At 36.2% G+C, this 14,826-nt stretch overlaps 1 protein-coding gene across 2 annotated transcripts in view; it reads left to right on the top strand.

Moving 5' to 3' along the window:
- Positions 1-14,826, top strand: part of LOC132153114 (receptor tyrosine-protein kinase erbB-4-like) — a 362,426-nt gene that overhangs the window by 219,776 nt on the left and 127,824 nt on the right. The gene's annotated exons all lie outside the window — the stretch shown is intronic.

Raw genomic sequence — 14,826 nt, 5'->3', positions numbered from 1 at the left:
AACCAGCGACAAACTGCAAATGCAAGCTTACAGAGGTGGAAAGGACAGTGTCAATGACAGGACATTTTTTCTCTGGACATTGAGGACACACAGTATTATGATTCTGTTCATTTGCAACAGCACAAACAAGAGCTTCTTTATTAGGCTTAGGCCTTGGAAAAGAACATTGCCTTTAAAAAAATAAATAAATAAAAGTATTTCCCACTTACATATTCTTTGTGATTTTGACTTCTTAATTTTGCTGACTGTTTTCAAGCTCATTAACTAAAGCTTTTGGGAATTATGTAAGCTATGAGAAAAGAATGTAATGAAATATTGATGTCCAACAACAGAAGGACTTGAGAAATTTTAATCATAAGAACAATTTGACCCTTCTGCCCTCACAAAGGAAAGAAAAGTGTGTGATGTTAATGTATGGACCCTCTTTTAGAAAATTACTACATTCAATAAACCTCCTCAGTTTTGGTAAAATAATTTATTACATTTAAAGAAGTTTATTGTGCCTTGGTTATAATGAAGGAAATGGAAAAAAAGGTTTGTATAGACAGAACACATGCAGAATGTGTGTATTTTCCTTCTCCATTGAGATGAAAGGATGACAGAACTGCTGAGAAGAAACAAAGCCCTCTTGGAAGTGGAGTAGAAAAATGGAAGAATTCCTTTTTTAAAGTTGTCTGTGTTTAAAGCCTATGATGTGAAGAGAGAAAAAAGAAAAGCGGTAATTACACAGAGATCAAATAGAGAGCGTGGGGCTAGTGCTAATACCCACTCGCCCACCCCAATCAATGGAGAAACCAGGCCCATTAATAATGAATCTGCTGTCTTCATTATGAATTTGAACGTTTAAACATACAGTATCTCCTGGCTTCAGACACCACTTTTCACAGTCCCAAAGAGAGAGAGAGAGAGAGAGAGAGAGAAGGAAGTCTATATCCATACACATATGGTTCACACATACATCAAGAAAACTGTAATGATATGAAACATGAAACATAATAGGGCTACAGACTGCAGTATTAGGAAAACAAATTGTTCATGTTCTGCAGAAGAAATAATTGCATTCAGGTTTGGTATGACTTGAGGGTGAGTAAATGATGGCAGAATATTCATTGTTGGTTGAAATATGTCTTTAAAGATGAAGTGTATAATTTCTGCACTATTGGTTGAACCAGAAGTTTAAATGTCAAATGCTTAAACACACAGAACAATGTTCTGAAAGCTCCACAGAGTCCTTGAATTGCTTATTTAATATCATCTCTACACATTAACCTGAGAAAGTAAAAAGTGATTCAACATTAAAAACATCACTTTTTTGAAGTATGTCTAATGCTTTAATTTGCAGATTGGTATGTAGTATTCTGTTTAATTCTTGTTAATGTTTTTAAATCCATTCCGCAAAATTTCAAGATTCCCCCCCACAATCCATGTAGTAAACTATATGTGGAAAGAATGTGTAGAATATCCAGTGGTGTATAAAGTACCTAAAAGTCATACTCCAGTAAAAGTACAGATATCTCACCAGAAAATGACTCTGGTAGAAGTTGAAGTCACCATTTAGAATATTATTTGTGTAAAAGTCTTAAAGTATGTGATATTTATCGTACTTAAGTACAAGTATTTTATAAATCTTAAATGTACTTAAGTATTGAAAGTAAGTGTACAAGTAAATGCAAAATGGAAAAGTATTTATATACTATTTTCGTTAGCAAAATTAAGCCAAAAAAAAGGAATATTATGTGTAAAATCATTTCAAAATCTAAGTCATTTATTGCTTTACTGAAGCTGTATAAAATTATTTAATGTGTTCATGGATCTGCAATACGGTACTCTTTGTGTGAAATAGATTAAGTTAACTAGGCCTACATGAAATTATATATAAAAAGCAATTGCAACAACACTTAACATATTGTTGCAGACGATGCTGTTTCACACACCCCAGTCTCGACTTGAGTGGAAAATGAAATTATCAGTGGTTGTGCGCGGTGTGCACTTGTTTGCATATGAGCAAAGGTGTTTCTTTAGGAGTCTAACTTGCAAACGCCAGACCACTGATTCGTCAAACCTGCTTTCCTGCAGTCTGTGTTCTTCTGACTATTTTGCAGTAAATAATGGATATATTTAGGGTAAATGTATACATTTTAATTAAGAAAATGTAGTGGAGTAAAAGTAAAAGTAGGCTGAAATATAAAAACTCAAGTAAAGTACAGATACTCCCAAAAAATACTTAAGTACTGTAATGAAGTATTTTAACTTCGTCACATTACACCACTGAGAATATCTAATAAGAACATTGGATATACTGTAATGGGGGATTGAGCCTAAAGAAATACATAAATCAAACTTCATGGGCAAACAACAGCCAACTCCAAGAGTCCATCAGTTATTCTAATGTACGTATAGCTTTTCATGGCCCCATAGTTAATTCAGTTGCATGAAGCATCCTGAGACTACATAACCAATTAACATCATACCGTTCTGTGTACTGTAAAAAGAATCCTGGCAAAGAGAAAGTGGGGCACACCACAGAGTGGTTATGTAATCTTAGGCAGGTGGAAAGAGAACAGTGCTTTCACCATGAGGGTGAACCCAGTGCCAGTGTAGAACAAGCATTGACAGAAAAGAAATTAGTGCCTAATTTATCTTTGAAAGTTTGATGATGGGAGATATTGAGCTTTGTTCATTCATTAATGAATATAATAGTGCAGTAGCGACTGCAATTGTATGACCATATTATTACCAAATTACCAAATTACTGATCAAAATAAATGGATTGTTCACTCAAAGATTTTGTCTTCATTTACTCACTCAAATGCCCTGTATTGTCTTATTTCTTATGAATTATTTTCAATACAATGAAAATGGTGATTCATACTGCCAATCGGGACATACAGTACAGACCAAAAGTTTGGACACACCTTCTCATTCAAAGAGTTTTCTTTATTTTCATGACTATGAAAATTGTAGATTCACATTATATATATATATATATATATATATATATATATATATATATATATATACAGTGGCAGTTTCTCCATTAGGGCGATTGGGCGACGCAAAACCAAAGGAAAGGGAGGGATTTTTTTTCTTTTACATTCAACCACAGTGTTACGCTAGCTTCCACTATTCTACACTGTTTGTGCTTCCTGTAAATAGTCCAATCAGCGTCAAGTCGCATTTTGTGTAGTGCCGCCCCTTTTTGGGCGATTTCTGTCAAACTGTGAATCCCCCGAGTGCTCTCATTGACTTCAGTGTTAATTTTGACAGCAAATTTGGATTTAGTCTTAGTCTTAGTCTTTTGATTAACACACCATTTAGTTTTGGTCACATTTTAGTCATCTGAAATCTTTTAGTCTTAGTCTAGTTTTAGTTGACTAAATATCATACGAGTTTTAGTTTTAGTCTTAGTCTAGTCTTAAGTCTTTTAGTCTTAGTCTAGTTTTTTTTAGTAGAATAAAGTTGACTTAGTTGACTTGACTAAATGTTTCCATAAGTCTGTTATGGAATGGTATTAAGGTTTGAATATGCAATACATACACAGATTTAATGGCTGTAATACAAAACATGTATTTTATTTTATTCTTAAATGTCAAAAACACTGACCGTAACTTTTTTCACAAAAGATAATCTCACATAAAATAAACATAAGGCCTGCTCTCCATGAAAAATATACATGCTCTCTGAAAAAGATATGCATTCTCCCTGAATGATATGCAATGCATATGAAGTGACATTCATTCAGCCAAGTATGGTGACCCATACTCAGAATTTGTGCTCTGCATTTAACCCATCCGAAATGCACACACACAGAGCAGTGAACACAAACACACACACTGTGAGCACACACCCGGAGCAGTGGGCAGCCATTTATGCTGCGGCGCCCGGGGAGCAGTTGGGGGTTCGATGCCTTGCTCAAGGGCACCTAAGTCGTGGTATTGAAGGTGGAGAGAGAACTGTACATGCACTCCCCCCACCCACAATTCCTGCCGGCCCGGGACTCGAACTCACAACCTTTCGATTGGGAGTCCGACTCTCTAACCATTAGGCCACGACTTCCCTATATGACATTCTTTCAAGATGAAGTACAGTATTATTGAAATAGACAACTACCTAACTCTAAACTTACTGTCTTCTACTGTCTTCTACTGTCTGTGCAAAATCAAAAACATTAAGAAAAATAAAGTGCAATTCTCAAAAACAATAAAAAGTAATGCCATTGCACAAGGTTTCTAAATACAGAAATTCAATTTGAGGACATTGAATATTATACTCATGTTAATTCAGTGAGACAATCGTCTAATCAATACAGTTCAGAAGTGGTTTTCTTTAGCTTCTATTTTATTCCAAGTTTAGCAGCTAGCGGAAATACGGTGGTTCATCTGATAAAATAACCTTAGTGTGTATGCTTACCTTGGCATGTATTTCTGGATGAGTCGTCTGTAAATGTCGCTTTAAGTTGGTGGTGTTTTTCCCAGCGATTTTTGCTCCACACGGTTTACAGGCGGTCTTGTTGACCTTTGTTAACATATGTAAAATGTGACCAGATGTCAATTCTTCGTTTTCGTCCTAGACCTAACGTTAGCTCTGACATTTCTGTTCTGTCATTGCCCTCGGACCAGGTGCACGGCAAACGTAAGCGTGTTGCTAACGAACAAAGTCAACTGAAATCACCCAAAGCTGTGTAACTAAGACTGTGCAACCACAACTAAATATAATGTAAACAACTTAACTGTTATGAAAACGTCCTCGAAACTGTGCAAATTTCTGCAAACTCATCTTTGTTCTCTTTTCTTTGTTATATTTCATCACGTTCTTCGTCATCATATCTGACTTTTTATTTAGTTTTCTTCCGTGAAAAATGTTAGTTGACGAATATTTTTTGTCATAGTCTTCGTCAACGAAATGAACACTGATTGACTTCCATTCAAAGATAATTTTTTTCAAACTGCAGGCACTGCAATGCAATCTCAATGAGTTCCGGGAGGGCTAGCCCCAACGTGCTTTCGTCATCGTGCATAACCTTAACTTGTGCAACGACTGGTGGGAACAGTGGTGACATCCAATAATATTTAAAAACTAGTTAGAATTTTAACAACAAGAAAAAAATTAAAAACTACTAAATATCTTTATCAAATGTGAAAAAAAAACTGAGATACGGGGACAGCTATGCCTTTGTTAGCTGAACTTGATTGACATCATGGCGAACTTTACCTCAGCGTAGATTAATTATATTGTGTCATTGAAAGAAATACCATTCATTTGTTGTAGCAATAAGGATAAATTGGCAATTAAAGGAATTAGGACAACTAAGACCAAATTTAAACATCTAACAAGTATCTACAAAGGGCGGGAAGTTGTATAAACGATGACAATGTTCCATTGCGAGAGCGTGACGGACATCGCAAGGACAACTACAGGTGTCACCGAAATGCATCATCTCTCGTAGAAGGTGAAAAAACACGAAAGAGCAAAGATGCATATGGATATTAGGGAGCAGTATAATATAAGTGAGTAATTTAAGTAAGCAGTGTAATGTAAGTAAGGTATGTGATATAAATGAATAGTGTAATATCAGTGAGTTGTGTAAACAGTGATTTATGTGACTTCAATTATTTCTTATTAAACTGAAAGCGAAATAAAATGATTTTTTTTTTAAAAACCACATCCTGGGGTTAGTCTTCATTTGCTTGTGTCAAGACACCTAACCCCAGCTGCTCCCGACGAGCTGGATCGCGCCTTAAATGGCTGACACTGCAGTCGGTGTGTGAATGGGTGAATGTGAGGCAACTTGTAAAGCGCTTTGGATGGCCATGTGGTCTGTTGAAAGTGCTATATAAATGCAGTCCGTTTACCATTTATATACATAACAAAAAAGTGTGAAAATATGTCATATTCTAGGTTCTTCAAAGTAGCCACCTTTTGCTTTGATTACTGCTTTGTAACACACTCTTGGCATTCTCTTGATGAGCTTCAAGAGGTAGTCACCTGAAATGGTCTTCCAACAGTCTTGAAGGAGTTCCCCGAGAGATGCTTAGCACTTGTTGGCCCTTTTGCCTTCTGTCTGTGGTCCAGCTTACCCCTAAACCATTTCGATTGGGTTCAGTTCCGGTAACTGTGGAGGCCAGGTCATCTGGCGCAGCACCCCATCACTCTCCTTCTTGGTTAAATAGCCCTTGATGCCTTCAGTGTGACTCATTGTCATGAAAATAAAGAAAACTCTTTGAATGAGAAGGTGTGTCCAAACTTTTGGTCTGTACTATATATATATATATATATATATATATATATATATATATATATATATATATAAATAAATGGAGGTGGGGGCGATCTATTAATGGGTCAAGTGTTAAGGATGATAGTCCCAGATAATCTTCCCATCTGCCAGAGCTCTCAATTTTCATTAATACTTGTGTGTAAAATGAAACAAAAGAAAAAATAGAAAAAAAGAATACAAATAAATTAAATTAAGTCACATTACATTTTTAACACATTGACTTAATAAGGCTTGGAATATACTACACGAGTTCTATGTACTATATTCATGAAACTTTTACAGTGCCTATTTATCCCTTTGGTGCCTTACAGTAGGAATCTTCACTCATTTTCATTGTGTGGAAAACAGAAGCTCTATAATTATCAGATATCCTGACAGAGTAGAGAGATTAAATTAATGACTGCAATGACTATTAAAGCCTCTATCATGTCATTTTGAGCCAGCTATGTAGCCTGTCTTCATCTTTGGGGCAGGGACATGTTCAACTCACAGAAATGTCATACCTGTGTTAGTGTGTCTTAAAGTGTTGCTGCTAGTCAACAGCCTGCTCCAGTGATAAGAAAACTTTGACATACACACGTATTAGCTTTGCCCATTTGTCTCCATTACCTGTAAGCCTCTGCTAATGGAGTCAAAGTGCCTCTAGGGTGTTGTTAGCACCTGACTTTACCGTTTGATTCTAACCTTTGTAAAATCAGTCATTATGCTCCAGCCTTAACACAGACTCGCACAAGCATTTTGATACAAATAGAGCTTTGTAACCCTCTGTAACCCAGAGCTGTACATCATGATATTGCTAAATGACTCTGTACATTTATGCCATTGATTATATGTGTGTATCGCTTGCAGTGCAAGCAAACGCTCACAGTTCAGAGAAAGAAGAGCAAAAAAACAGGGTGGGGAAAAAGTAGAGCGTGGATGTTGAATAATTCAGGACTGGCAGCACGTGGGCTTTAGGGCCAACCGGAGTGCAGGAACTCCAGCCACTGATGAGCAGTGAGCCTGAACCTCACCTTTGTCCCGCTTACACGCATAAACAGCACTCGTAAAGCTGCAAACCCTGCTCGTCTGTCCACTCCAAGCTGTTTCAGCCCACCACCCCCTCAGATATCAGACATGGGCCTCATTAAAAGTTAATGTGAGGCATGCAAAGAATTTTAATGTCAATTAATAATCAAAACAGTTGAAAAAAAGTGACCCCTGTTTTCTTGCTACATACCTGATCAGTTCAAACCGATGATCGTTTCCTGGGGAACGTTTCCTGACAGGTGTATAATGCTGTGGTGGATGTTTAAACAGTGGTTTGTTGTGCTTGCCAATGATTCTGGCCCAGTTTCAGTGCATGCACTAGCCAAAGCCTGTTTCACTGCAGTGATAGCACACAAAGCTGGAGCTGACACACAGCCATACACACACAAACATTTACGCTTTCAAGTGATACTGACACTACAGACTGATAAAAAGCATCTTCAGCTCCGCTAGTCCTCCTGTTCACGATGTCATCTCTAATCTGCCATTGTTTCATCAAGCCCGCAGCAGGAAATGTTAATGAAACATTTAAGAGCGCTAAGTCAATTACCTCTGCTCCTGACAATCACAGACCTCTTGTTTCAGAGGGAATATGATGGAAGTTTAGCGTTTTATATATATATATATATATATATATATATATATATATATGTATATATATATATATATATATATATATATAGCTTTATTAAACTTATTATATTATGTTAATATGAAACTTAAATGATTGTTTTTATGATTTATTTATTTATTTATTTATTTATTGCCACATATATATTACAATATACTTTGAAAACAGAGTATACAATTAAAGTCATGCTAGTTTTATTACTACCAAGTGCATCAAACTAAATTCTTTCAAAAGTGTGATGCCACTAACCTGATTACAAGTGATTAGTTCAAACCAGTACTTTCTAAACATTCCTTTGTTCCAGCATTGACCCTTAGAATCTCTGTAGACACCAGCTAATTAAGTTAGAATTGGCAATTTTAGCTAAGCCTTACCATGTTGTGTGTTATATGCATCAGACAGTCAGACAATGAACTGTTCAGTAGTCTGTGGGTGTGTTGGCTGAGACTAGAGACTGTATAACATTCTTATATTATAGAAATGCTTCTGCAATATTATGTAAGGCATTTGACTAGCATTTACACGTGCACATATCTTGCACAATCATCTTATTAATGATATATGGGTGCTTGCCAGCACTGTAAGGAATAACTGAAAAGACTGATGGGTTTGGAAATCAAAGAAGACATGTAAAGATGACAAATAATTGGAAAATACCCAGAAATCACTTCTCTTAAATGGGCTTCAATTACTAATTATCTTTTTCCTGCTTCTTGATTGGCTAGTACCTATGTGGAAGCAGGTGAACATAACTGGTTCTACCTGTTTTGACTACCATGGAGTCGCATCAGACTCCACCACTAAACATGCCCAGTGACGTAGAAAACCCCAGAAGGAGCAAGAGAAGCAGAAAGCAGCTGGTTTGGATCTGGAGTGGTAAATCGAGTGAGTTGGCTCTTGTGTTTCAGCTGAACTGGCACAGCAAGGTCTTTGCAGCAGCATCCCCGTCTCCCTCCATGGCTTAATAATTAATGTATTTATTTTTTGCATAGTGGCTCATAGGGACGAGGTTCAGGGGCTGTACTGAATGCAGTGGAGGGTAATATGACACGAATAGCCCCTGCTGCTGCTACGGCTGCCCTGCCAAGCGTTCAAGCTGCCCAGGTGGGGTCTGTCATGCGGATGAATGCTTCATGCTAAATATACCCCAAACTCCTCCCTCACTTCCCCACCTGGCCTCTTTACTTTCAGAGCATATCTGAAATCACTTTTCCAAACACAGACAATTTCCTCATCCAGCTTTCTTGCATCATTTTGCAATTTTTAATGTGTTACACAAGGTATTTTCACAAGTCGTATCTTGTTTTGGTAGCAGAAAAAACTTTGCCCAAGCAAAGTTGTCATGAAACAGATGTCATGAAAAGTTTTACATTATTATTATTATTATTTATGAATTAATTATTGAATCCCAGCCACATACTTGGTATTTATAATTTTTTTGACAGCTGATTCTTTTCTATACCCACTGTGTGAATGTGAATATATATATATATATATATATATTTATATATATATATATATATATATATATTTATATATTTATATATATCCTTCATATAGTAAATATTTAGTAAATATTATTTAGTCCTTCATATAAATTTACCTTATGAAGGATTTACATAATTTATATTCCTTTTCAAGCTATCATGAGATTAAGAGGTTGAGATTAAGAGGTTGAGTTCAAAGGCGTTCCTGGCTTCCCCTGCAGGCTAGCAGGGGAATGTTGACCTCTCCCTGAGGTTAAGAGGGGTCACGGTCGAGTCATCTGTATTCAGGTGCTCTTCTGTTTCAGAGTTTGGCTTTTCTCTCTCTCTCTGTGGAGCTCCTGGGGACAGAGCTCGTTGCAGTGCTGGTGTGGGGTCAACAGAGTCCTGCTCCCATATCTGAAGTGTCACTCAGAAGCCACTCTCTTTCTCTACCTATGTTTTTCATTTTATGTTTTCATTTTTATTGAAGCATGCATTTAAGCTCACTTGTGTTCTCTGATTAAGCCATTGTGCAGTTATGGAGCCATTTTGTTCTGCCCAAAGAAAGAGAAAAAGGATGTTTAAATTACTATTCAGTATTAACTGAATGTTGTGGCTTTGTCAACAGAAGATTTTAATCTTATTTTAAATTTTTTAAAGACAGTTTCTCGCTCTTTTTTCTTTTTGCACATTGTATGACCAAATAAATAAATGAGTAAATATGATGTTATAATTGTATGCTATGTTATGTCATCTTGTTTTATATATATATATATATATATATATATATATATATATATATATATATATATATATATATATATGTATATATTGAATTACAATTAAGACTAGGGCTGGGCGATATTAAAAAAAAAATGATATCTCGATATTGTCAAAATTTTTACGATATTCGATATATATCTCGATATGTTTGCATTTGCATTTAAATAATAAAAAATAAAACATGATTTTCTTTTTCCCATTAAAAAAAAAAAACTATTTAGATTAAACAGCTAATTTAAGCAGTTAAAAAATCTAGACCAAGAGATCACTTACTGCTTTTTATTAAATGAATACATGTAGGCCTATATGTAACTGAAGCAGTGCAAATTAAGTAACAGTTACAGAAAGTGCATTCTTCTTTTTAGTGCATGCAATTCACAATTTAAACTATGCAACTGGGATAAGTATTTTATTTAAAAAAATTTAACAAGTTTTTAAGCTAAGAACACAAGTCTGTCAACTGTCTGTGGTTTTAAGAGAAGCTCTGTGGCATGAAACTATGGTCCTACTGACAATAAAAACCCTCTTAGATGGGGAGCTAGTTGCTGAAGCACATAGCTCTTATATATAAATATATATAAATGAATACCAAAGACTTTTGCATTCTCTCTGTCTATATTATGAAAACTGGTAAACATATCAGTGAAATTCCCCAATAGTAATTCCAAATGGCCATAGCCTATGTTTCTCTATTCAAACATCAGCGGTCGAGTAAGTGCATTTATTTTGCGATCACAAACGCAAACAATACAGTTGAGATCTCACGACAGAACACAGACCGGCTGAACGACGCTTTCATTAGATCGCTCAATTCCAGCTTGTTAGTGTTTTCAGATTATCGTCGGCGGCTCTTCCGCAATGAGGAGTGAGCACGTGCTCATGGTTGCCAGATTGCTTAAAATAAGCAAACACCGGGCAGAAAATGTATCCTTGTAACAGTGGAGCTCTGATTCGGAGATTTAAACTCTTGTTATCTGGCAACCGCTATCATTAAAGCTCTCGTAGTAGAGGGGCGTAGAGCAGTCAGCAGTTACAGGTTGCTTTTTTGGACATTCGGCACGTTCTTTTGGGAAAGTATGCTTGAATTTGAAATATTTGATATTCCCGATATATTCAAATTGTACATCGTCGTCAAAATTATTCCGATGTTATCGCTAATATTCGATATATCGCCCAGCCCTAATTAAGACCATATTCAGATGGTCACTTTGCACTGCTCGCTCTCTCCCTCTCTCTCTCTCTCTCTCTCTCTCTCTCTCTCTCTCTCTCTCTCTCTCTCTCGGAGTGGATGCTGGGAACGAGTGGGCGGAGCGTGGTGAGTGTGGATGTGAGTGGTAGCCGACTGTGGCTGGTAAAAGTGCTTTTTCCAAACTTTTCTCTCTTTTTCTTGGAAGTGTTTTTGTTTGTTTATTTTTTTTAGATATTTAGTTTTTCTCATTTTTGTGAGGATAGTCTGCTTCCAGCATGGGAAGCATGGCGACTCCAAACACAATGGTTTTTGAAAATTTAACTTGGCGTCATGGAGTAAAAATTGATTCAAACGCTAACGTGGAAGATGTTTGTTTGGCTGTAGGAGAGGTTGTGGGTCATGAAAAAATTGTGTCCACCTCGCGAATGAATAATGCGTTTGTGCTTTTTTTTAGCACTATTGAGAAGGCGAACGAAATAGTGCAAACTGGTGTTGTGATCAAAGGTTCACTTACGCAGGTGTTTCCTCTGAGCACTCCCGCCAAGAAAATAATCCTTTCAAACGTCCCTACGTTTGTGAAAGATGAGATGATCATGCAGGAGTTGTCACGATATGGAAAGATAGTCTCCCCCATCAAAAAAATTCCACTTGGATGTAAATCGCCTTTAGTGAAACATCTTGTGTCTTTTAGGAGACAGGTGTTTATGATTCTTAAGAATGGCGAGGATGAACTTGATCTGGTTTTTAAATTTAAAGTAGAAGGCTTTGATTATGCTGTCTTCGTATCATCTGATATGACGATCAAATGTTTTAGTTGCTCGAAAATCGGGCATCTCAGTCGTAACTGCCCTGATAAATTGAACAAGAACACCGAGCAGATTGATGTAGATGAAGCAGGGAGCACTGTTGGTGAATCGAGTGCAGCGGTGAATCCCGCGAATACACTGCTTGAGCCGCTCGAGGAAGTGAACAGCGCGGAGATGCGTGCGTCGTGTTCCACTGTTGATGATGGAGTTGTTGCGGCGGAGTCCGCGGTACCAGAGAACGCGGTGGGGTTGAGTACATTGTCTTCTGTAGACATTGTAAAGGAAAATCCGAGACCGAATGACTGTGATAAATGATAAAGTCAGTAAACAAGTCAAAATAGGTGATGCTGTTGAAGATGAAATCATAGCTTCGGACAACGATGACTCTGATTATAGTGTTTCTGTGTGTTCAGAGTTCTTTGCTTGTTCTCAAAATGAAGCAGTAAATGTTTTGTACAAAGCTGAAGACATTAGTGCTTTTCTTCAGGAAACGAAAGGGCTAAAAGGTGTACAGATTGAGGATTATTTTCCCAATCGTGCACAATTTGTGAAGGACACTAGATATTTGATAAAAGAAGGGGCTTTCGCAGATCTCGAAGTGTACCATTTACGGAAATTTGTAAACAAGTTAAAAAAACAAATTCCTAGAGATGAAAAGAATGCCATGGTTTAAATCCTTACACTTGTTTTTGTTGACCATGTACTTAATTTCTGTCTTTTCCTATCTGAGTTTCTTGTTGAACTTAAATAAAACTATGAGTCAGCTAAAAATCGGAACTCTCAATTTAAATGGAGCTAGAGATGTTCATAAAAGGATGATGTTATATGAATTTATAAATCAGAAGTCTGTTGACGTCATGTTTATACAAGACACGCATAGTGATCAAAGAAATGAGGTGGACTGGAAAAGAGAGTGGGGTGGTCAACTCTTTCTTAGTCACAAATCCTCTGTAAGTGGAGGTGTTGCAATTCTATTTCCTAAAAATATGACTTATTATTAAATATGAAATAACAGATTATTGTTAAATTTGAAAAAATTGTTATGATTTTTAAAAATATTTATGCTCCTAATAGTGGAGTGGAAAATTTTGTTTTTAAATTTAGTCAGCACTACTCTTAAAAGCTTAAATACAGATGATCTCCTGTTTTTAGGCAGATATTTTAATTGTACAGAGAATGATAAAATAGACTGAAATCATTTAGAACCACATGTTGCATCTCAAAGAGTTGTTAAGCAACTCGTTCAAACTTTTGATCTCTGTGACGTATGGAGAATTATGCATAAAAAATTAAGGCAATACACATAGGTTCACTGTAAAGATAATGTATTGTCTTTGGCACGTCTCGATCGGTTTTACAGCTTTAAGCACCAGTTCAATATTTTCAAATCTTGTCAAATTAATCCTGTAGGTTTTTCAGATCACATTCAGATTTGTTCTGTATTAGTGAATTATGTGAAGTCAAGCAGTGCCTATTGGCATTTTAATACATCTTTGCTTGATGACAAACATTTTAAAGATTCTTTTACTTTTTTCTGGGATGTTTTTAAACAACAAAAGTATTTATATAGCTCTCTACAACAGTGGTGGGATTGCGGGAAAGTACATTTTTTTTTGCCAGCAATACACTCTTAATGTTACAAGAGAAATAACTCGATCAATGAATACTTTAGAGGCTGAGATAGTTGATTTGTACAGTTTGTCTGCATCTACAGGCAAAAAAGAACATATTGAAGCTCTGACATCAAAGAAAACTTTATTGGCAAACCTGTTGGACATTAAAGCACAGGGAGCGCTGGTTCGCTCACGTTTCCAGAATATCACACAAATGGATGCACCTTCCAAATTCTTCTTCAGTATGGAGAATATAAATAGTCAAAGCAGAATAATTCACTCTTTGGTCTCTGATACAGGACAGGAATTAACTAAAACGTCTGAAATAAGAGAAGTTGCTGCACAGTTTTATAAAAAATTATATACAGCTGATCTGATAAATGAGAAGATGACTACTAGTAGTTTTTTTTTGAAGGTCTGCCAAAACTCGATGATGAAAGTAATGAAAGTTTGCAACAACCTTTGACAGAACAAGAACTTTATATAGCAATGATGGGTATGGAGAATGGGAAATCCCCCGGGATTGAGGGTTACCCATTGAGTTCTATAAAACTTTCTGGCCCATTTTAAGAGAAGATCTCTTGGTAGTTTTTGATGAAAGCCTTATTAATGGGTTTCTTCCCCTTAGTTGTAGAAGGGCAGTTATCACTTTATTGCCCAAAAAAGGTGATCTTCAAAATATGAAAAATTGGAGGCCTGTTTCTCTCCTGTGTTCAGAGTATAAAATCATGTCTAAAACATTAGCTACAAGATTGAGTAAAGTAATAGGGAAGGTGATACACTACGATCAAACATATTGTGTACCAAATAGATCGATTTTTGATAATATAAATCTAATCAGAGATGTTTTAGAGGTTTCAAAGCTGCTTGGTATAAATATTGGCCTTATTTCTCTTGACCAAGAGAAGGCTTTTGATTGTGTTGAACACCTGTATTTGTGGCACACTTTACAAGCTTTTAGTTTTAATTCACGTTTTATTGATATGATTAGAGCAATGTATTGTGAAATTGAAAGTGTGATTAAAATTAATG

Source organism: Carassius carassius, chromosome 11, assembly GCF_963082965.1.
Source record: "Carassius carassius chromosome 11, fCarCar2.1, whole genome shotgun sequence".
NCBI lineage: Eukaryota > Metazoa > Chordata > Actinopteri > Cypriniformes > Cyprinidae > Carassius > Carassius carassius.
This window is presented reverse-complemented; position numbering and strand designations above follow the sequence as displayed.